At 58.6% G+C, this 20,325-nt stretch overlaps 1 long non-coding RNA gene across 1 annotated transcript in view; it reads left to right on the top strand.

Moving 5' to 3' along the window:
- Positions 1–20,065, top strand: part of LOC129023265 (uncharacterized) — a 36,278-nt gene extending 16,213 nt beyond the window's left edge. Inside the window, exons 2-4 of the long non-coding RNA XR_008496745.2 lie at positions 15,154–15,232; positions 15,409–15,643; positions 19,019–20,065. This is a non-coding gene — a long non-coding RNA (uncharacterized LOC129023265). The remainder of the gene's footprint in view (positions 1–15,153; positions 15,233–15,408; positions 15,644–19,018) is intronic.
- The last annotated feature ends 260 nt before the right edge of the window (positions 20,066–20,325 follow it).

Raw genomic sequence — 20,325 nt, 5'->3', positions numbered from 1 at the left:
CTGGTGAGCAGCTCCTGTGCGCTCAGCAATGGGGAGGTGTGGGCGCTGGAGGGGTCGGCACAGCAGGCCCTTGACCTCCGTGCTGTGGCCACAGGGCTCCTGTGTTGGCTGGGTGGCAGTCTCCACGCTGTGTCCTAGAGGGTGTGGCTGGATGGGGTGGCAGCCCAGTGGTGACACGCAGGCCTGAGGGAGCCCCCTCCCGAGACCCGTACCCTCTGGGGGCCTCGGTGACATGGGGGCTGCCTGTGCCTCTTCCATGGTGTCCCAGCCACGGGCAGGCTCGTACATGTCATCTCCGGTCCTTATTACACGACACCGGCAAAGGCACCTCTGCAAGATCTGAGGAGAGAGGGGCCCACGGCAGGGCCCAGAGCCTTGGCCTCCTGGGAGCTAGGCTGGGGCCAGTGGACCAGGTCCACCCGTCGCATGGCAGCCCCACCCCTCTCCCGACCCGTCCCCAGGGCAGCCCCATCCCTCTCCCTACCTGTCCCCATGGCAGCCCCATCCCTCTCTCTACCTGTCCCCATGGCAGCCCCACCCCTCTCCCGGCTGGCCTCTGCCTCCTCCCTTTAGTTGCCGTTGGCCGGATGCTCATCCTGACTCTGGGGGCTGGGGGCCCTGCACGTGGCTCACTCTGGGTAAGGACCCCAGAAGGCAGGCAGGGTGGGAGCTGCCCACGCTGTGAGGGCAGCCGGCTCCCTGGGAAAAGCTTGATCCTCCTGGACCCAGCTGGCCCCAGACCTAGGCCTGGAGGGGCTGCCCTCCTGGGGGCCTTTACAAACTGGGGGTAAGCAGACCCTGTCTGTTCTGTAACACGGTCTCCCCCGCATGACCTCCCTGCTGACCTGCTGACCTTCCGGTTACTTCTGGCTGCCTGTGGCATGGACACCAGCCACCAAGGACTTCATCCTAGGCCCTGCACTTGGGAAGTAGATTTGAAGTCCGACCAGGGCCTCTGTGTCTGGAAGCCAAATGCTTGTCAGGGTGCCACAAAAGCCACACAATTCCCACGTGGTGGTGTGGCTCTGAATGGGCAGGGGCGGTGCAGAGGGGCTGTGGGTCCTGCCTGGGGGCTCCAGGAAATGTTAGAGAGGATGCAACAGGCCACCTGGGTTTGAGGTTGTTTGGCAGATGAGAGACACCAGGCAGGGAGTTCTGGAAAGACGGACCCGCCTGTGACAGGCTGGGAGGCAGGGCGGGGTCCGAGGTGTCCTGGGGTGTGGGTGGGGTAGGAAATGACAGGGGTAGAGAGGGGGCATGAGGGCAGGGGGATGGGCACAGGGGCCCTGGGACTCCTGAGGCCCACCTGTGCTGGGTCCCCGCCCCTCCCTCCCCAGGAGCCTCTGTGTGGCTGCAGGGAAGGCCAGACTCAGCCTCAGTCCCTGCCAGTGTTTGATGGCAGAGGCTTAGCTTGATTTAATAAGCTCTTCTCTTTGTCTTTAAACCCTATCAGATGAATTGATTGCTTATTCTGAGATCTATGGAGAGAGCTGATTTGAATAATCGTGGTGCGACCGCCCGGGTCAGGGGCGCTGGCGGCCACCGGCGTTTCAGGCAAGGCCAGACTGCAGATGAAGCGGGCTTTATCCGGCCTATGGCCTGGGCTGGTGCTAAATGATTCATTCTTTGCCAGGACCAAAGGACGCTTGATCCGCCTTTTCAAGCCTGTCATTGAACAATTCAAATCAGTGGATGGGATTACCGGCTGATAGAAATGGGGGTTGTCCACGCTCAGAGAATGACAATAGGGGCTGCTGGGGGCTCCGTCCGCCCGAAGAGCCGTACTCGGGAGACGCGGAGGGGAATGAAGTGGAGCAGGCTCACCTTGTCGGGCTCCGCTACACTCCCTGGATGTTTTTAAATAGAATGCATTATTTCAGAGTAACATATTCTTATTTTAATGAACTTTTGATGTTTCTGAGCTTTCAATTATCCACAGAGCCGAGAGAACCACTCTGCCGGCTGGAGCAGGCTCTGTGATCCCAGAAAGTGTTGTGGATGCGCCTTGGGGCTCGTCACAGGCTGCTGAGCCTTAGTTTCCCTTCTCACAGAGCCTCCTTTCTGACTGATTCTTGCGATGACTCCCCAAATTGACTGTGAAATCAGTTTTGAGTACCTTGAAAAATTTCTAAGAAGTTATGGTTTTGACGCAGAAAGTTAGCTAAATAATGCAGCAGGCTAAATCACATCTGGAAGAACCGAGAATTTGATCCAAGAGTCTAAACACTGAATCAGCAAGCGGTTTCTCTGGCTGTTCTGTGGCCTGTGTTTTGGGGGCACTCGTGGAGGTCTCAGACGCCGTGGGGACCTGTCCTGTTGGGTGGTTTTGGATGAGGCTGGGCTGATCATTCAGGGAGCTGATGGCCTAGCCACAAGGGGCGGCCCTCATGGAGGATAAGCTCGAGACCCAGGAAACGGCGAGAGCTGTCAGCGGGGAAAATCCGTGGCTGGAAAATCTAGGTGCCCAGACAGGGTGCCCGGGGCAGCTGCCCAGCAGGCAGCGGATGGGTCTCAGAGCCTGGACTCTGGAGCTGTGTGGCTTCCTTTGAATTTCTTTTGTGACCTGGAGCTTGTTCCTGACTCCCGTGGGCCTCCGTTTCTTCATCTGTACATTGGGGACACTGAAGATCCCTCCCAGGGTGGCTTCGAGGCTCCACTGGGGACACGCCTGTGGGACCTTAACAAGAGTCCGGGCGGGAGGTGCCGTTGTGGAGCCTGTCCACGCTCTGCTTCTTGGCGTTAAATGTGACGATGGTTGGGCAAGTGGGGCCATGCAAAGTTATCTTTAAAACATTTCATCAAAACATTGAACGTTGTCTTGTTATTGGTTATAATGTATAAAGAAAAAGTAGTGAAGTCAATAGTGTAATTTAAACCCATAGAACCTTGAGCACTAAAGCACTTTGTTCCCTGTGGGACGTGCAGCCGGAGGCGTTAGAGCAGCGCTGGCTCCCCGTCCTGCGGCCACACAGAGTGCGCTCCTCCCAGGACCCGGAGCTGCCTCGCTTCTCCTCTCCGAGTGTGGCCCGGCCTCCAGCGTTCTGTCCTCGGCACCGTCAGTGCTGGGAAACATCTCCGAGGGCCTGCAGCAAGAAAGCCTCCAGGCCTGGCCTCACCCGGAGCAGGGCGGGTGCTCAGGGAAGGGAAGCCAGGCTGTGTGTATACCCGGGAGGAGGCTGAGTGGGTGGGCTTGCCGCTGTGTCCCTGGGCTACACTCCTGGGGTGTCGTGGGGTGGGTTAGCTCCCATGTGCTCCTGTGCCGGCAGCAGTGGCGGTGGGGCCCTCTTAGTGGCCCTCCCGGAGGAGGGCGCAGTGAAGGATGCTCCTGAGCTGCTCCTGGTTCTGAGGGTGCAGGCGTCCAGGTCGATGCTGTGTGAATGGGCCTGTGTCTGCACTACCGCTCCCCTGTCCTGCCTAAGATTGGAAAGAGACGGGTGGTCCAGCTGTCTCTGCAGAATTCCCGTGTCCTACGAGCAAGGCGTTGGTTTGTGGCTTTATCTGGTTTGTGTCCAGTGGGTTTTAATGACTGACCCTCTGCTTGCTGGGAGGCCTTCTGAACAGCAGCTTTGGAGAAGTCAAGGGTGGTCGTCCTGGGTCCTGGGCTGAGTGAGATACCAGGGGGTCCAGCTCTGAGGAATCCCCTGAGCCCAGGCCCCTGGCAGGTGGCTGGAGGGACGTGGCTGGGCATCGGGTGAGGCAGGAGTGGGAAGCAGGTGAGCCCAGGGCCAGCTTCACAGAGGGACATCCAGACAGAGCCCTGTGGACCTGCGTCTGTGTCAACACTGAGGGGGCGGGTGGGGTGAGAGGGCGGTCACGGAGGGCAGGATTCTGGAAGCTTCTGGGCAGTGTCAGGGGTGCCTGTGATCATCACAGGCTTGGTTTGTATCACAGCTGCCGCCAGGATGCACTCAGCAGTAGGCCGAGGGTGCTGCCCAGGCCTGGGAGCTCCTATGCGCGGGGACCTGGGCTGGTTCCTCCCCTGGACACACAAGCCCCACCCACCCTTAATTTTTGCCTGAGGACCTTATCAGGGCCTTTAGGTCATGAATATGAGTCTGACTCCAAGTAGGGAAAAGCACCGTCCAGATTTTCTGACCCGTGCTTTCCCGAGGAAGGAGGCCTCATGGGGCTCGGCTGCTCCGGACCCTGGGGGAGGCTGGGAGCCTCCCTCACCCGTCGCCTTTGCAGGGTCCTGCTTCGTTGGCGAGGCGCTCCCCACATTCCTGGGCTTCTTTGTGACCTTGCATGGTGGTCAGCTCCTCACCCCCTGGGGTGCAGAGGAGGAGGCTGAGGCTCTGCAGGGAGCCCCCTCCCCAGGGCGGCCCACCCTGGTTGGGGGTCTCCTTGCCCTCCGTCCATCTGCATGGCTGGGATGCCCTGGATCCACCTTTTGTTCACACTCATCACCTTTTTGGCTGGTTGGTTTTTCTTCTACCAGGGAGATTACCCTTAAAGAAAATGGTCCCAGTGCAGAAGCAGAGTGGTGGGCTTGCTGGTGCCTCGCCCTCCGCCTGTGGACAGGACCCCCATGGCCTGCCTTACGCTTCCGGGCAGGTGCGTGTGGACCCTAACCCCATTGCCCTGCGCCTCCACCCAGCTACGGGACTTCCCCTTCCGTTGTCCTGGACCCTCCTCTCCCCAGGCTCCCTCCAGAAGATCCAGCCCCACCCCACCCCCACCCGGCTACAGGACCTCCCCTTCCCTCATCCTGGACCCTCCCCTCCCCTCCCCAGGCTCCCTCCAGAAGGTCCAGCCCCGCCCCACCCCCACCCGGCTATGGGACTTCCCCTTCTCTCTTCCCTCATCCTGGACCCTCCCCTCTTCAGGCTCCCTCCAGAAGGTCCAGCCCCACCCTGCACCCCTCACCCCTGCGGCACCCCAGCCCCGCGGCAGACAGAAGCCATGGAGGTAAACCGGCAGCTGTGACCGCATCTCATTTCACCGAGAATGCAGCTCAATTTGAGTAAAGCCACCCTCCAGGAATCCATACTTTCCCCATAAACCTCCGGGCTGGCAGATGTCAATGCTGTCGGGATTGAGGTGCCATTCAGACGTCAGGCCTGTTAGATGAAAATGTCTAATCAGAAAAACATTGGGGGCTTAGAAGAGATGGACCAAACAATTCCAAAACAATTTATCTTAGAAATTAATTCCAAGGAAAACTTTACCCAGTGGGGCTGGAGCTTAAAGTTTTATTTTCAATTTATTAAAACTCTGACGCTTCGTGTTCTGCGCGAGCCTGGGCTGAGCCCTGGGTGGCTGGAAGTCAGCGTGCTCCTGGGTGGGATTCTCTCTGTCCCCGGGCGGGATTCTCTGTCCCCCGATGGGATTCTGTGTCCCTGAGTAGGATTCTCTGTCTGTCCCCAGGTGGGATTCTGTATCCCCTGGTGGGATTCTCTGTCCCCTGGTGGGATTCTGTGTCCCTGAGTGGGATTCTGTGTCCACGAGTGGGATTCTCTCTCTGTCCCCAGGTGGGATTCTGTGTCCTCAGGTGTGATTCTGTGTCCCCAGGTGGGATTCTGTGTCCTCAGGTGGGATTCTGTGTCCCCAGGCAGGATTCTGTGACTCTGAGTGGGATTCTGTCCCCAGGCGGGATTCTCTCTCCATCCCTGGGTGGAATTCCAGTGTCCCCAGCCACCTAGGAAGCTACACCCTCTATGTTGCGCATCCCAGACACTTGTGCCACCCCAGGTCACCTTTGCTCTTGGTGACTTGTTCTTCAGCCCCCCGTCATGACTTCCAGTGGTCGGCAGAGGCCCGTTGGCTCCTCCTGAGGACACAGAATCCCACCTGGGGACAGAGAGTCCCACCTAGGGACACGGTGGCCCCGGGCGCTGTCCTGACACCCATGCCCTGAGCCAGATCCTTGGGTTGGTTCTCGGCATAGGCTGCCACCCCGTCTGAGCCGGCCCCTTGGCTGCACACCCAGAGAGTGGCTCTGGAGCCACAATGTTGCCAAAGAGCTGTGTGGCCTTGGGCAAGATGCCAAACCTCTCTGGGCTCCACTGGCATTAGCGGTAAGGTGGGATGGTGGTGATGGTGCCCGGCTGACAGAGCTGTGATTAGGATTAGAGGTGCGAGCAGCTCAGCTCATGGAAAAGACTCAGGGCTGATGGGTGGAGACACATCCATGGACCCCGAAGACCCTGCCAGGAGCTTGCACAGACCCTACCGGGAGCCTTGGGGGCAGGTCGGACTGGCTCAGGTGCTTGGATGGCTCTGGGTTGGCAGCTTACTTGGAGGTGGAGGTGCTGGGGGAGGGGAGGCCCTAGATGTCCCCAAACCCCACCCCAGGCCCCATCCCCAGCGAGGAGAGTGAAGGGCCGCCGGCCCTCCCTGGGTGGGCACCTCCCACTCCTGCGGGCCTGGTGGTGAATTATAGAGAAAATGTGCTCTCGGCCTGACTGTTAGCTTTGAGCTGCTCTGGTTGGGAATTGAGTTTCTTAATAAACAGGAAAATGAAAAAAGTTTTGAGCTACTAGAAAGTCAAATTCTTAGTAGGTAATAAATGGAGCTATCTGGAAAAATGAAAGAGAATTTGCTCCCCAAGACCAGAGGCCTCTCGCCTTAAACGTGAGTGACTTCACACATGATTCGGGGGGCATTTATTGAAATGGGAGGCAACTGAGCTGCCATCAACATTTGAAAAACACGGCCGGGCGCAGTGGCTCATGCCTATAATACCAGCACTTTGGGAGGCCGAGGTGGGTGGGTCACTTGAGGTCAGGAGTTTGAGACCAGACTGGCCAACATGGTGAAACCCGAATCTACTGAAAATACAAAAATTAGCCAGGCGTGATGGCAGGCACCTGTAATCCCAGCTACTCGGGAGGCTAAGGCAGGAGGATCGCTTGAAACTAGGAGACGGAGGTTGCAGTGAGCTGAGATTGCACCACTGCACGCCAGCCTGGGTGACAGAGCGAGACTCTGTCTCAAAACAGCAACAAAAAACCCCCCAAAAAACCCAACAACTTGAAAAACGAAGGAAGGAAGGAAGGGACCTGGCTGTTGTCCTTTTCTGAGATCCTGGGCAGTCCTCGGTGCCTTCCCAGGGTCCAGACCCCTTCACAGATTTTGAGGGCCGAAGGCTGTCTCCGCCTCAGTTTCTGCCGCTGGCTCAGCGCCCTGTGGGCAGTGGGAGCCGGTGGGGGGGATCAGAAAGAGCAGAGGAGGTAGAGAGGCCAGGACTGGGGAGGGACGCAGCTGCCTGTGGGCCGGACCCTGTCCCCAGCGTCTGCCTCCTGCAGGGTCCCCGAGGGCCCGGGGCTTCCTCCAGCGAAGGGAGGCCTCTTGCAAGGCCTGGCCTGGGCCCAGTGGCTTCGCAGGGATGGGGATTTTGCTGCCACAAACACCAGAGCCAGAGATTGTGTTTCTCCCGCTGACTGGAGGCTTCCAACCCAGCAGGTGTGATGCAGCTCAAGCGGGGACTCCAGGCCCTGGAGGATGCCTCTCCCCAGGAGCTCTTGTGTGCAGCTGGATTGGTTCCCTCCGGTTCTGAAAACAGCCCCACAGACTCCAGGCCCTGCTCAATGGCAATGAAACCCACTTCTGCTAAACGCAGGAGCACCTATTTGGAGGAAGATTTTTTCCTTCAAATGATTCCAACTAATTTCATGCCTTTCGTGTAAGAATTCTTGGAACTGCCACGGCCCTGCTTTCCTCCTTTGTTCCTGCAAACAGCTCTGTTTCCTCCCGAGGACGAGGACGGGCGGCCTCAGGCCTCCCTCGACACCCACACCGGCTCCCTTGGCTGCCGCGTCCCAGCAGGTGGCGCTGAGCCACCGCCTTTCAAGGCGACGGCGCTTCCCGCGATCGGGCTGGCTTAGATTTTCCTCTGACGCAACAATTTACAGAACCCACTGTTGATTTAGGGATCTGGGGAGCCTAACTTAAAATGAAGTAAATACATAAACCAGGGAGCCAGTGTCTTCCAAACACGAGCGTTCATCGGCACCTCGGTCCTCGGGTGAGGCCTGGCCCAGGCTGCTGCTGGCGGCTGGTCCCTGAAGGACACCCTCGCTCCGGGAGAGCAGGATCCCCGGCCTTGCACGGAGCAGAGGGACGAAGGCACCGCAGCCCAGGCCTCTCCCAGGGTGGTCTTTGAGACACTGCCCAGACTGGACACAGAGCGGGAGGACCGAGACGCACGCCCTCCCTATGGCCTGCAGCGCCTGCCTGTGCGGTGAATGGAGGGAGGGGCAGAATCGGCTGGAAGCTGAGTGCTTTCAGGGCAGGGTCCACACCCTGCCTAGCCCGAGGAGGGGCTACTCCGATCTGGGAGCCCTACTCTGGTGGCTCAGGGAAGGAGTTGGGAGCTTTGCACCCAGTAAGAGATCTGCATCCTGGTGTGCCCCGAAACACACATGTGTGCTCCGAAACACCTGCACCCCGCGTGCCCTGAAACACACACGCCTGTGCCCCGAAACACCTATACCCTGTGTGTCCTGAAACACACACGCGTGTGCCCCGAAACACCTGTACCCGTGTGCCCTGAAACACACACGTGTGCTCCAAAACACATGCACCCCCCGTGCCCTGAAACACACACACACTGGGGTTCAGTCCTAAGCCCGGCTGGACCCTGAAAAATCACATATTTCAATTCATTTATGTCCCAGAACTGCTAATTACAAGGACATTTTGGCACAAGACTAATTATTTTTGCTTCCCAGTTAGCCCAGATCTTCAGGAGAAGGTGGGCCCGCGTGGGTTGGGTCCAGGGCCTCTGTCCTCAGAGCCAGGTGCTGTCCGAAGCATCATACCCACAGGCAGAGCAACTGGCCTCAGTTCAAATCTTCAGAGAAACAGAGAAGAGCATAGCGCTGTTTCCCCGGAAGGATGCGTCCCAAACACTTGCCTTGCCAAGGAGGGTGCTCAGGGTGAGCCCCTCAGAGGGGCTGGTCCCAGCTCAGATCCACCCTGGGGCTTGTGGAGCTGCAGATGGGGCCAGATTCCTTCCCCACAGGGGTCTCTATAGGGCATGGGGTCATGGAGGGGCACGCTCGCTCCTGCCTTCCCTGGGGTCTAAAGAGGAAGAGGGAGGATTAGCTGCTGGTTCCTGGGCTTCTCTCTGGGAAGGAGCCTGTAGCTCCTCAGAGCCCATGGGGCAGCCCCTTGTGGGAGCTGGAGCCCTTGCGGAGGGTGCCCAGGGCCCACGTGGCGCCCGCCCGCTCCTGGCTGGAGGGAGGCAGCTCTGCCCGTGCCGCTGCTGCAGAGGCCTGGTATAGGCAGCTTCATGGAACCCAGACCCCATCCAGGGAAGAGCGGAGTGCTCAGGGCCCCCATTGTTACCCCCGTCTGTGACCTCGCCTCCCAGGGCTGCTCGTTCTGGGCCCTTCTCCCGGGTACGTAGATCCCCTGGCATCTGTCCGGCGTCCCCACACTCCAGCTCCGATTCTAAATCCTCCCGCTGAGTCTGTGCAGAGCTTGGTTCCCTGAACTCCTCCCCCCACACCCAGGGTTCTTTTTGGTTTTGCTGGTGGTAGTGGGGGGGCTCCTCCCCAAGGGCCAAGGGTGCAGCCATCCCGACTCAGACTCCCCTCCCACCCCTCCAGGTTGTGGGGCATGGAGCCTTGCTGAGCTTCCTGGGAACAGGGCCCAGGCCCCGGCCACTTTCCTGGGAGCTCAGAGCCGCTGGTCTCCACTGGGCGCCGGGCGTGATTACCAAGGCTGGTTGTGGACGTTTCTGTGGGGTGGGGCTGTGGGCAGGGGAATTGCAGAAGTAACCCCACCCTGAAGGGACGGGGACTGGTCTGTGGCTCGAGGTCTCCTCTGGGGACTGAAGCAGGGATGAGGCCTGGCCAGCACCTACCCTGTGGACGCACGGGGGCCGCGGGCATCACCACCCTCTGTGGCTCAAGGGCCATATGTGTGTCCAGCATAATCTAAAGGGTTGGAGAGGCTGCGTGGAGCTGGGCCAGGGAGAAGGCTCTGGAAACAGCACATAGGGGATTAAAGCCCTGCCCGTGGGCCTCACAGGCTGGAAGGGATGAGCTCATGAGAAAACAGCAGATCTATCTGAGTGGCCCAGCAGGGAGCCCACGCCTCCACCTGCCAGGGCTGAGGCCCACACATGTTCTGAGGCTGGCCAGCCCTGCACCCCAGCCTCCCTATTCCAACCCAGCCCTGCACCCCATCCTCCCTGTTCTAACCCAGCCCTGCACCCCAGGGTCCCTGCTCCAGCCCAGCCTCCCTGCCAAGCCCTGTACCCCAGCCTGTCTGCTCCAGCCCAATCCTGCACCCTAGAATCCTGCACCGTAGACTCCCTGTTCCAACCCAGCCCTGCACCCCAGACTCCCTGCTCCAGCCTAGCCCTGCACCCCAGCCTCCCTGTTCTAACCCAGCCCTGCACCTCAGCCTTCCTGCTCCGGCCCAGCCTTGCATCCCAGCCTTGCTCTCCAGCCCAGCCTTGCACCCCAACCTCACTGCTCCAACCTAGCCCTGCACCCCAGCCTCCCTGCTCCAGCCCCGCCCTGCACCCCAGCCTCCCTGCTCCAGCCCCGCCCTGCACCCCAGCCTCCTGCTCCAGCCCCGCCCTGTACCCCAGCCTCCTGCTCCAGCCCCGCCCTGCACCCCAGCCTCCTGCTCCAGCCCCGCCCTGCACCCCAGCCTCCTTGCTCCAGCCCCGCCCTGCACCCCAGCCTCCTGCTCCAGCCCCACCCTGCACCCCAGCCACCCTGCTCCAGCCCCGCCCTGCACCCCAGCCTCCTGCTCCAGCCCCGCCCTGCACCCCAGCCTCCCTGCTCCAGCCCTGCCCTGCACCCTAGCCTCCCTGCTCCAGCCCCGCCCTGCACCCCAGCCTCCTGCTCCAGCCCCGCCCTGCACCCCAGCCTCGCTCTCCAGCCCAATGCTGTTGGTTCTGTGACAGGGTCTGAGAGGAACACGGACTCTCCCCACCCATTCTCTGCCTCCTGCAGGCTCAGTGAACAGGGACCACACAGCAGCCTCCAGTCCAGCCCAGGAGGCATTGCTGGCTCTGGGTGGGGCTCTGGGACCTCCAGCCGTTGCCCACCATCTCACTCTGTGCTCCTCCCACTCACACAGCGGAGCCCCCCACATGGAGCCCCTGACTCTCCCAGAGATCCTCACACTCTGGAGCCAGGGCTGCTGTCATTAAGACCTAGGACTAAAATTTGGCAGCAATTAAAGGCGTGCTTGCTGCTGTCCACCCACAGCTGTCAGGCTCCGCCAGAGGCCGTGCGCCTCCTGGATGCGTCCACAGAGCTGCCCCTGGGAATCCTTCATTAACTCGAATTACGCAGTAAGTCTCAGTGCTTGACCCCATGACCCCTGCCTGTGTGCAGAGAAAACAGAGCATTCAGTCCTAATTAGGAGGCCTGGAAGGCGGGGCGGCCTTCCCTGCAGCAAGCTGGCCTCTACCACCCTGATTCCTGAGTGCGTCAGTTCAATTAGGAGGCGTCCCCAAAGCACACCTAGTTGTTTCTGGCAGCGATGTGTCCGGTTGGCGACGACGCTTCCTGTCTGCACAGCCAGGGCGTCGTTGGGTTGGTGCCCTTAACTAGGCCATTGTCGGAGCCGATTGCAATTTGCTGAGTGAGGGTGAGCATGGGAGCCGCGAGCGCAGACGACAGCGGCCACCCTGGAAGGTGGTGATGGGGGGTGTTCCCACAGAGGGCGAGGGCTGGAGGACCGAGAAGGACTTAGCGTCACCTGCAGTGCTTGAGGCGATGCTCTCGTTTCAGGGGGTGTCCGGTGCAGTCAGAGGGGCGGGGAAATAGGAACAAAGATATTCTGGGACAAAGGGTTTGGTTCAAGTTAAAGGAAATGCTACACTTCGGGTCCCCAAAAGTGAGAAGCCAATTTACGACCCAGCTCCTTCCCATCCTGGAGACTTCAGCAGGGACCCCCACACCTGCCATCTGACAGAATCCTTTCCATGAGTGTCAGAGTGGGTGGTGTTCCCTTTGTCCCAGCCGGTCCCAGAGCTGGGAGCTGCGGGCCTGGAGTCATGGGTGGGCCAACTACAAGGGGCCCCCCCTACCTCACTCCCATCCATTCATTCCGCATCCTGGGCCCTGCCTGGGGCCTGGAGTCATGGGTGGGCCGACTGTGAGGGCTCCCCCCGCCTCGCTCCCATTCATTCATTCATTCTGCATCTTGGGCTTTGCCTGGGATTTTGTACCCAAACAGCTGCATGTGTCATTTCCCTGTCCCTTCCTTGTGAGGGCAGTGTGGTGACATTGCTGGGCTGAGGAGCCTGAAACAGGACAGGAGCCTCCCAGAGACCTGGGCAGCTCAAACCGAGCCTCCTTCTGCCTCTGCCTCCTCTGGATCTGTGAGCTTGGTTGGCATGAGGGCTTCATCCCCCATTGAGAGAACCCAGAATGCCTCCTCAGCCACCTGCCCCTGAGTTCCCTGTCAGGGAGGACCCATGTTCTTGGGCGGTGCCCGGGGCTGACCCAACCATCCCTCCTGTGCCCAGCTGCCCTGCCCCGTGCCCTGTTGCCCATTCTCTGACCCTCAGCTTTTCCTCTCCAGCCCCTGGGGGGGGGGCACCCCTGCCCTGCCTTTGTGGGGGTCCCGAGTCCTGACTCATTCTTTCTGAGATTCCAGCGGTAGGCGAGACCCTTGTCCAACAGGCCCCCAGGGTTCCTGTATGTTCGCCTGAATTCCTACCTGCCTGGGAAAAACTGGAAGGGAAACCGTTTATATCCAAAACTTACAGTTTGGAGAGGAGCCTGTGGATGGAGCCCCCTGCACAGAGCGTGGGCCCCCCGGGTGGATTCCCCCCTGCATGAAGCATGGGTCTTTGGATGGATCCCCCTGCCGGGAGCGTGGGCCCCTGGGTGGATCCCCCCTGCATGGAGCATGGGTCTGTGGATGGATCCCCCTGCATGGAGCGTGGGCCCCGGGTGGATCCCCCCCTGCATGGAGCATGGGTCTGTGGATGGATCCCCCTGCATGGAGCGTGGGCCCCAGGTGGATCCCCCCCTGCATGGAGCATGGGTCTGTGGATGGATCCCTGTGCAAGGAGCATAGGCCCGTGGGTGGGTCCTGCCTCGTCCTTGCTGTGGATGTCCTGGCTGTGTGTCCTCGTCCTCCACCCCTGCCCTCCTGGTGGGAGGAACTCCTTCCTGTCTCTTTGGCGTGGCCGGGCTGAGTGGTGCTGCCTGACACTTGCCTTCCGTCCACAGGAGATGTTTGAGAAGGAGCCTGTGTCAAAGTGTAGGCATCAGATGAAAATTTACCTTCTTGTTACCTATGCAAACAGGCCAGGCTCTACGAAATCCTTGGCTGAGAACGGTGCCACTGACCGACTGAGCTCCCGAACACTCTGAGAGAGGCTCACGTGCATGGTGGATGTGGAAGGCTTTGATGATGTTGGTGAAGCTCTCTCTGGTGAGCTGGGAGGCAGCCTTGCCACGCCCACCGCTCCGACCTTGCTGCGGATGGGTCACAGGTGACCCCACTCCTCTCAGGAGGAGCTGGCCCCCCGGCCTGACGTGACCACACCCTGGCCTCCCCACCCTGCACCTCAGTGGGTGGGTCAGGCACACCCAAGCCCCTCCCCTCCTTAGAGGCTGGACCTGGAGCCGCATTGCATTGTGGGGTCGGCTCCCACCATGCTGCAGAGGCAGGAGCAGACCCCTCCAGATGGTGCTTTCAAGCCCACAGCTCTGCAGCAGAGAAGCCCAGTGTCTCCCTGGGATGGGCCTGGGCCACCACTGCAACCTTGTTTAACAACCGCAATGTCCCCTGTGCAGCCAAGGGGGCGCCGGGGGTGGGTCCAGAGGTCTTGTGACAGGAGCAGGAGACAACAGGGGCTGGGGAGACCCCCCAGGGTGGCATGGGGTTGGGGGCCCTGCTGTCAGGCAGTCTCCCTTCGGGGGACTGACCCCTGATCACCATGCAGTGCCCCGTTTGTCCCTGATACGGGTCCTGGCTGGGATTAATCACACCTCCTGTGTTTTGCAGTAGTGTTAGCGTGGTGTGTCATTCTCCAGTGCTTTCTTTTCGTCTATGTGTGTCTTTATATTTGGAGGGAGCTTCTTGTGGATGACATAGAGTCAGGTTTTTTTTTTTTCTTTTTTTTTTTCGAGGAGTCTCTCTGTCGCCCAGGCTGGAGTGCAATAGTGCCATCTCAGCTCACTGCAACCTCCGCCTCCCCGGTTCAAGCGATTCTCCTGCCTGAGCCTCCCGAGTAGCTGGGACTACAGGCGCCTGTCACCACGCCTGGCTAATTTTTTTTTTTTTTTTTTTGTATTTTTAGTAGAGATGGGGTTTCACCATATTGGCCAGGTTGGTCTCAAGCTCCTGACCTCGGATCCTCCCACCTCGGCCTCCCAAAATGCTGGGATTACAGGCGTGAGCCACCGCACCTGGCCCAGTCTTTCTCTTTTGATGGGTGCACGTCAACCCCTGACTTCTGAAGTGATCATCCACATAGCTGGATTCCTGTTGGCCACATTGGTTACTGTTTGCTGTTCCTTGGTCTCTGTTTCTTTTTTTGTCTTCCATTCTTTTTCTGCCTTCTCTGGTTTTGATTGAGAATTTTGTATGATTTCATTTTCTCTCCTCTCTTAGCAAATCAGTTACACTTCTTGTTTTCTTTCTACCTTTTTTGTTGGTTGTCATAGAGTTTGCAATATACATTTACAGCAAACAGAGGTTCACTTTAAATAGCGTGGTGCCACGTCACAAGCAGTGCAATTGCCTCATGGCAGAGTGTTCCAATGCCTTACGACTTTGGGGTCATTCATTTTACTTATCCATAAGCAATAATCGCCAAATATGTGGTTACTATTATCCACTTCTCTATTTATCCATTTATTTCTCCATTTATCCATTATTTCTTATCCACTTTAAGAAGATAATTTAATTGGGTACAGAATTATAAGTTGTTGGTTTTATCCTTTCAACACTTTAAATGGATACAAACGGTTTATGGCTTGGGTTAGTAGTAAATGTGTAGCATCGGTGGCTCAGAAACGTCGCCCCAGAAGGCACTTCCTCTGGTGGGAACAGGATGGGAAGTGGGCTCACAGGGAGAGGATGCCCAAAGACCTCACAGCACAAGGTTCCTGGAGTGTGAGGCCTGGTGCCCAGGCAGAGATTGTCCCAGGATGGTGCCGTCAGCCCGGGGTCAGGGTGGCCGTTTGGGGGCTGGTGGCAGCTTTGTGCTCCTGTCTGCAGACACCGTCAGAGATGGATTGGGGACACTCCTGCGGGAAGGTGCTGATGGGGGGAGCTGCGACAACCGGCCCCACACCAGGTGGGTGTCATCAGAGGCAGCTGTGATAAATGGAGGGGTGAAAAATATATTTACAACTGGGCAGTGTCTGAGGCCATGAGATTTATGTTCCTCTGGTCTTGGTGGCCTCCCATGTCCCTGAGGGCTCTGGAGGGAGCCTGGCCGGCTTCATCAGTTTTCTGTGCTGCGTCTTCCAGAAAAAGCCGGGGGCCGCTGAGCCCAGGCCACCAACAGGAGCTGTGGACCCAGCCTGACCCCTGGACCGAGGTGCTTTCAGGGCACAAGGGGGATGCGGGAGCCTGTGGCTGCTGTCGCTTCTGCCCTCAGTTCATAAACACACGCTGTGCACATCCCCTGTGCTTGGCAAGGGGCCTGGATGGAAGGGCCAGTGAGGAGACGCCCATCCTCCAGGCACTGTGCCTCCTCCCAAAGGTCAGCAGCCCTGAGCATCACTGTGCTTCCCTCCCAAAGGTCAGCAGCCCTGAGCATCACTGTGCCTCCCTCCCAAAGGCCAGCAGCCCCGAACATCACTGTGCCTCCCTCCCAAAGGTCAGCAGCCCTGAGCATCACTGTGCCTCCCTCCCAAAGGCCAGCAGCCCCGAACATCACTGTGCCTCCCTCCCAAAGGTCAGCAGCCCTGAGCATCACTGTGCCTCCCTCCCAAAGGCCAGCAGCCCCGAACATCACTGTGCCTCCCTCCCAAAGGTCAGCAGCCCTGAGCATCACTGTGCCTCCCTCCCAAAGGTCAGCACCCCGAACATCACTGTGCCCTCCCCCCAAAGGTCAGCATCCCAAGCATCACTGTACCCTCCCCACAAAGGTCAGCACCCCGAGCATCACTGTGCCTCCCCACAAAGGTCAGCACCCCGAGCATCACTGTGCCCTCCCCCCAAAGGTCAGCACCCCGAGCATCACTGTGCCTCCCCACAAAGGTCAGCACCCCGAGCATCACTGTGCCCTCCCCCCAAAGGTCAGCACCCCGAGCATCACTGTGCCTCCCCACAAAGGTCAGCACCCCGAGCATCATTGTACCCTCCCCCCAAAGGTCAGCACCCCGAGCATCACTGTGCCTCCCCACAAAGGTCAGCACCCCGAACATCACTGTGCCTCCCCACAAAGGTCAGCACCCCGAGCATCACTGTACCCTCCCCACAAAGGTCAGCACCCCGAGCATCACTGTACCCTCCCCACAAAGGTCAGCACCCCGAGCATCACTGTGCCTCTCTCCCCACAAAGGTCAGCACCCCGAGCATCACTGTACCCTCCCCACAAAGGTCAGCACCCCGAGCATCACTGTGCCTCCCCACAAAGGTCAGCACCCCGAGCATCACTGTGCCTCCCCACAAAGGTCAGCACCCCAAGCATCACTGTACCCTCCCCACAAAGGTCAGCACCCCGAGCATCACTGTGCCTCCCTCCCCACAAAGGTCAGCACCCCGAGCATCACTGTGCCTCCCCACAAAGGTCAGCACCCCAAGCATCACTGTGCCTCCCTCCCCACAAAGGTCAGCACCCCAAGCACCACTGTGCCTCCCCCCAAAGGTCAGCACCCCGAGCATCACTGTGCCTCCCTCCCCACAAAGGTCAGCACCCCGAGCATCACTGTGCCTCCCTCCCCACAAAGGTCAGCACCCCGAGCATCACTGTGCCTCCCTCCCCACAAAGGTCAGCACCCCGAGCATCACTGTGCCTCCCCCCAAAGGTCAGCACCCCGAGCATCACTGTGCCTCCCTCCCCACAAAGGTCAGCACCCCGAGCATCACTGTGCCTCCCTCCCAAAGGTCAGCACCCCGAGCATCACTGTGCCCTCCCCCCAAAGGTCAGCACCCCGAGCATCACTGTGCCTCCCCACAAAGGCCAGCACCCCGAGCATCACTGTACCCTCCCCACAGAGGTCAGCACCCCGAGCATCACTGTACCTCCCCACAAAGGTCAGCACCCCGAGCATCACTGTGCCTCCCTCCCAAAGGTCAGCACCCCGAGCATCACTGTGCCTCCCTCCCAAAGGTCAGCACCCCGAGCATCACTGTGCCTCCCCACAAAGGTCAGCACCCCGAGCAGGGCCCTGGGGAGAGGCCAGGAGAGTGGAGGATGGGAGGGAGAGTCGGAAGCGAGGGGCCCGGACTTGAATAGGATCTGGCTGGCACTTGAGGGTTTCTGTGAGGTGGACTCATGGGCGGGAGAGCGGTACCCCAGGCCCTGGGAAGCTGGAGGTGCCAGGAGTCCTCGAAAGGGGCGCTGCATCTGTAGGGGGCCTGGCTCTCGGTTGCGGCCCGCAGGCATGGGACCAGCTTGCTCTCAGGCCAAGGGGAGAGGGGGCAAAGCGCCCACAAGGCCAATGTCTGTGACCCTGTGTCCCTCACCCAATGTGGGACCTCCCAGAACCTTCCTCCAGTGGCACCAGTGACCGGGGGCAGCTTTGAGGGGGAGGGAGATGATTTGGAGCAACAGCGGGCAGTTTGCCCATAGCTACCTGGCTTGACACACTTGACCGGGTCACCACAGATGTCTCTGAGCTGTGGCCCAGCAGGTCTGGTGTGCACGGCGTCTGCCCTGTGGTTCTGCGGTGCTGGCTGTGGCCTGAGGCTGGGGTTCAGCTGTGCTGCTCTTTGTGCGGGGGAGGAAGAGGAGGGGGCCCCAGCGAGTGTGCACATTCGTCCAGTATCTCAGGGTGGACCTGACCTTGGTGGAAGGGGCTGGTTTCAGCTGAGGGCATTTCCTGAGGATTCGGCTGCAAATGAGTGCCTCCACTCCTCGCAGCCCTTGGTCTGGGGAACCTGGCGTCCACCGTGGCTGACCTGTGTGGTTGGTCGGCTGCTGTGGGGCTGTCAGTGACCCAGCTAATGACAACTTCAGCTAGATGCCTGTTGCCTCAAACAAATGCTGGAGTTCGCCTTCCTTCTCCTTTTTGATTAATATTTATAATTAGAATTGTTGATCAAAAATACGGGTCATGTTCACAGATAGAACCACGCTCGTGAGGACAGCTCTGTGACCGGGCCACGGGGAACACACACAGATGGCAGTTTTCCCAGAATCCCCCGATGGCCCGGGGCCCCGACCTGGCTCTTTCCTCCCTGATTTTCCCCCAAAGGGTGCAACAATTCCTGTTTTCCCTCTCTGTAATCTTTCCTATCTATCAAATGGGAGTTAAGATGCAGTTACTTATTTATGAATGAAATTAGAAGAGACATATTAATAAATTATGTGAATCCATTTTTTCTAAAAATATGATGGCGGAATTAGTTGACATATTAGAAATGCTGTGATTTTTATATTGTGATTACTTGTTCTTTTAAAGCAAAATGCATTTTAAACAGCTTAGCAAATTGTCTAATTAACCACTTTGTTTACATAAAAACATGCCTGGAAAGTGGGGGGAGCTTGCCTCTGGGATTAATGGGAACAGTGGGAAAGTTCTTGACAGGATCTCTACCAAGGAGACAATTTCTGTTGAACAGGGAGCAGGTGCTGGGGTCCGTGAGTTTGAGCCATGGTTGGTGTGAGCTCTGCCAAGGCTCAGTTCTGCGGCACCAGGGGCCTGAACCTGACTTGTTTTCAAGATGTTTCTCTTGTTGTTTGGGAGAAGTCCCAGGTAAGCAGCATTTGTGCCCCTCCGGCCACAGCTCCCAACGTGAGCAATGGCCCCCCGTGAGCTTCTCCTTTCTAGCTCCTTCAGTCTCAGGGCCTCACGCATCTGCGACCTGCCTCCTCCACTTGGAAGCCCGTGGGCTTCCTGGAGATGTTCTCAGCTCCCAAGCACAGCCTTGGAGGCAGTGAGAAGCTCTGTCATGTTCTGGGCACCAGGAAAATCTCCATGATGCCAGCAGGCGTGTCCACAGAGGAAGGGGTGAAGAAAATGGCGAATGGACAGGCGACAATGGTGAATGGACAGGCGACAGGCATCCCACCTAGCTCGGAAGAGGAGGACATCCTGAGATTTGCCACAACCTAGAGGCGATTGAGCTCGTGACAAAAGCCAGACACAGAAAGACAAATACCACGTTCTCATTTGTGCATGGGAGCTAAAGTAGTTAAGTTCATAGAGGCAGAGGGTGGGGAAGGGGCTGGGTGGGGGGAACTGGGGAGAGGTTGGTCGAACGGCACAAAGGCTCACTTAGGAGGTGACAAGCTCTGGACAGCAGGGTGGCTGTGGTGAACAAGAACGTGTTGGGTACATGGATTTGCTGTGACCTGACCTCAAGTGCTCTTGCCATGGAACCCAGGTGCTCCCTGCTAGAAAGCCACACACGGCAGAGGAGAGCTGGCGAGAGGAAAAGCAGGTTCGACTCAGCGGCCTTTGGAGACGGCAGACTGAGATTGTCACAGAGACCATCTCAAGTGAGCACGAATTCCAGGCTCTTTTATATTAAGGGCAGGGGGACAGGGAGGGGTTTGGGATCAAGAGGTGACAGGTGACCGCAAACATCTGGGTGCCAGCGAGGGTCCGAGGAGGCTGGGGATGCCTTCATTGTTGGTCGGGTCATGGAGCTCCTGTGAATCCACAACAGAACAGCTGTTCACAGGCTTCCCCTTTCATCCGGGAGTGAGTTTCAAAACCTGCACTACGACTACCTCTGTGTATTTTCTCCGGCCTCTAGTATGATCCTAGGCTCCGTGCAGGAATGGGTGAAGGCCTCTTACACAAAAACAAAGTCAGGTCCTGAGTTCTTTTGCTGTTTGTTTGCTTTCTCCTGCACACTCGAAAAGGTGACTGGCGGAGGTGAGGCCGCGCTAATTAGCTGGATTGTGGTGACCCTTCCACAAAGCACGTGTATGCCGGCATATTCACTGGGTCATGCACCTCGAATACATATTTTTACTTGTCAGTTACATCATAATAAAGGAAAAGAACGAAAAGAAAAAGACAGAGTGGAGCCTGCCCCCTGCCCCGTGAGGAGCTCGCTGCCTTGATCCTTCCTGGGAAGCAGGTGCAGATGCAGGGGCGGCCCCCGGACCTGCTCGCCTGCCCTGGGTCTGGGCCCTCCTATTGCCCTGTGAGGCCACCCCTGGGCCTGGTGCTCCGTGCACCCCTGCATTCTCTGGACCTTTGTCCCTCGTCCAGGGCCCAGGCTGAGTCGAGGCTGCCCGCAGCCAGGCGCCTTCTGTCCTGT

Source organism: Pongo pygmaeus, chromosome 23, assembly GCF_028885625.2.
Source record: "Pongo pygmaeus isolate AG05252 chromosome 23, NHGRI_mPonPyg2-v2.0_pri, whole genome shotgun sequence".
Lineage (NCBI taxonomy): Eukaryota > Metazoa > Chordata > Mammalia > Primates > Hominidae > Pongo > Pongo pygmaeus.
The sequence above is the reverse complement of the archived record's forward strand: the minus strand, read 5'-3'. Positions and strand labels throughout refer to the sequence as shown.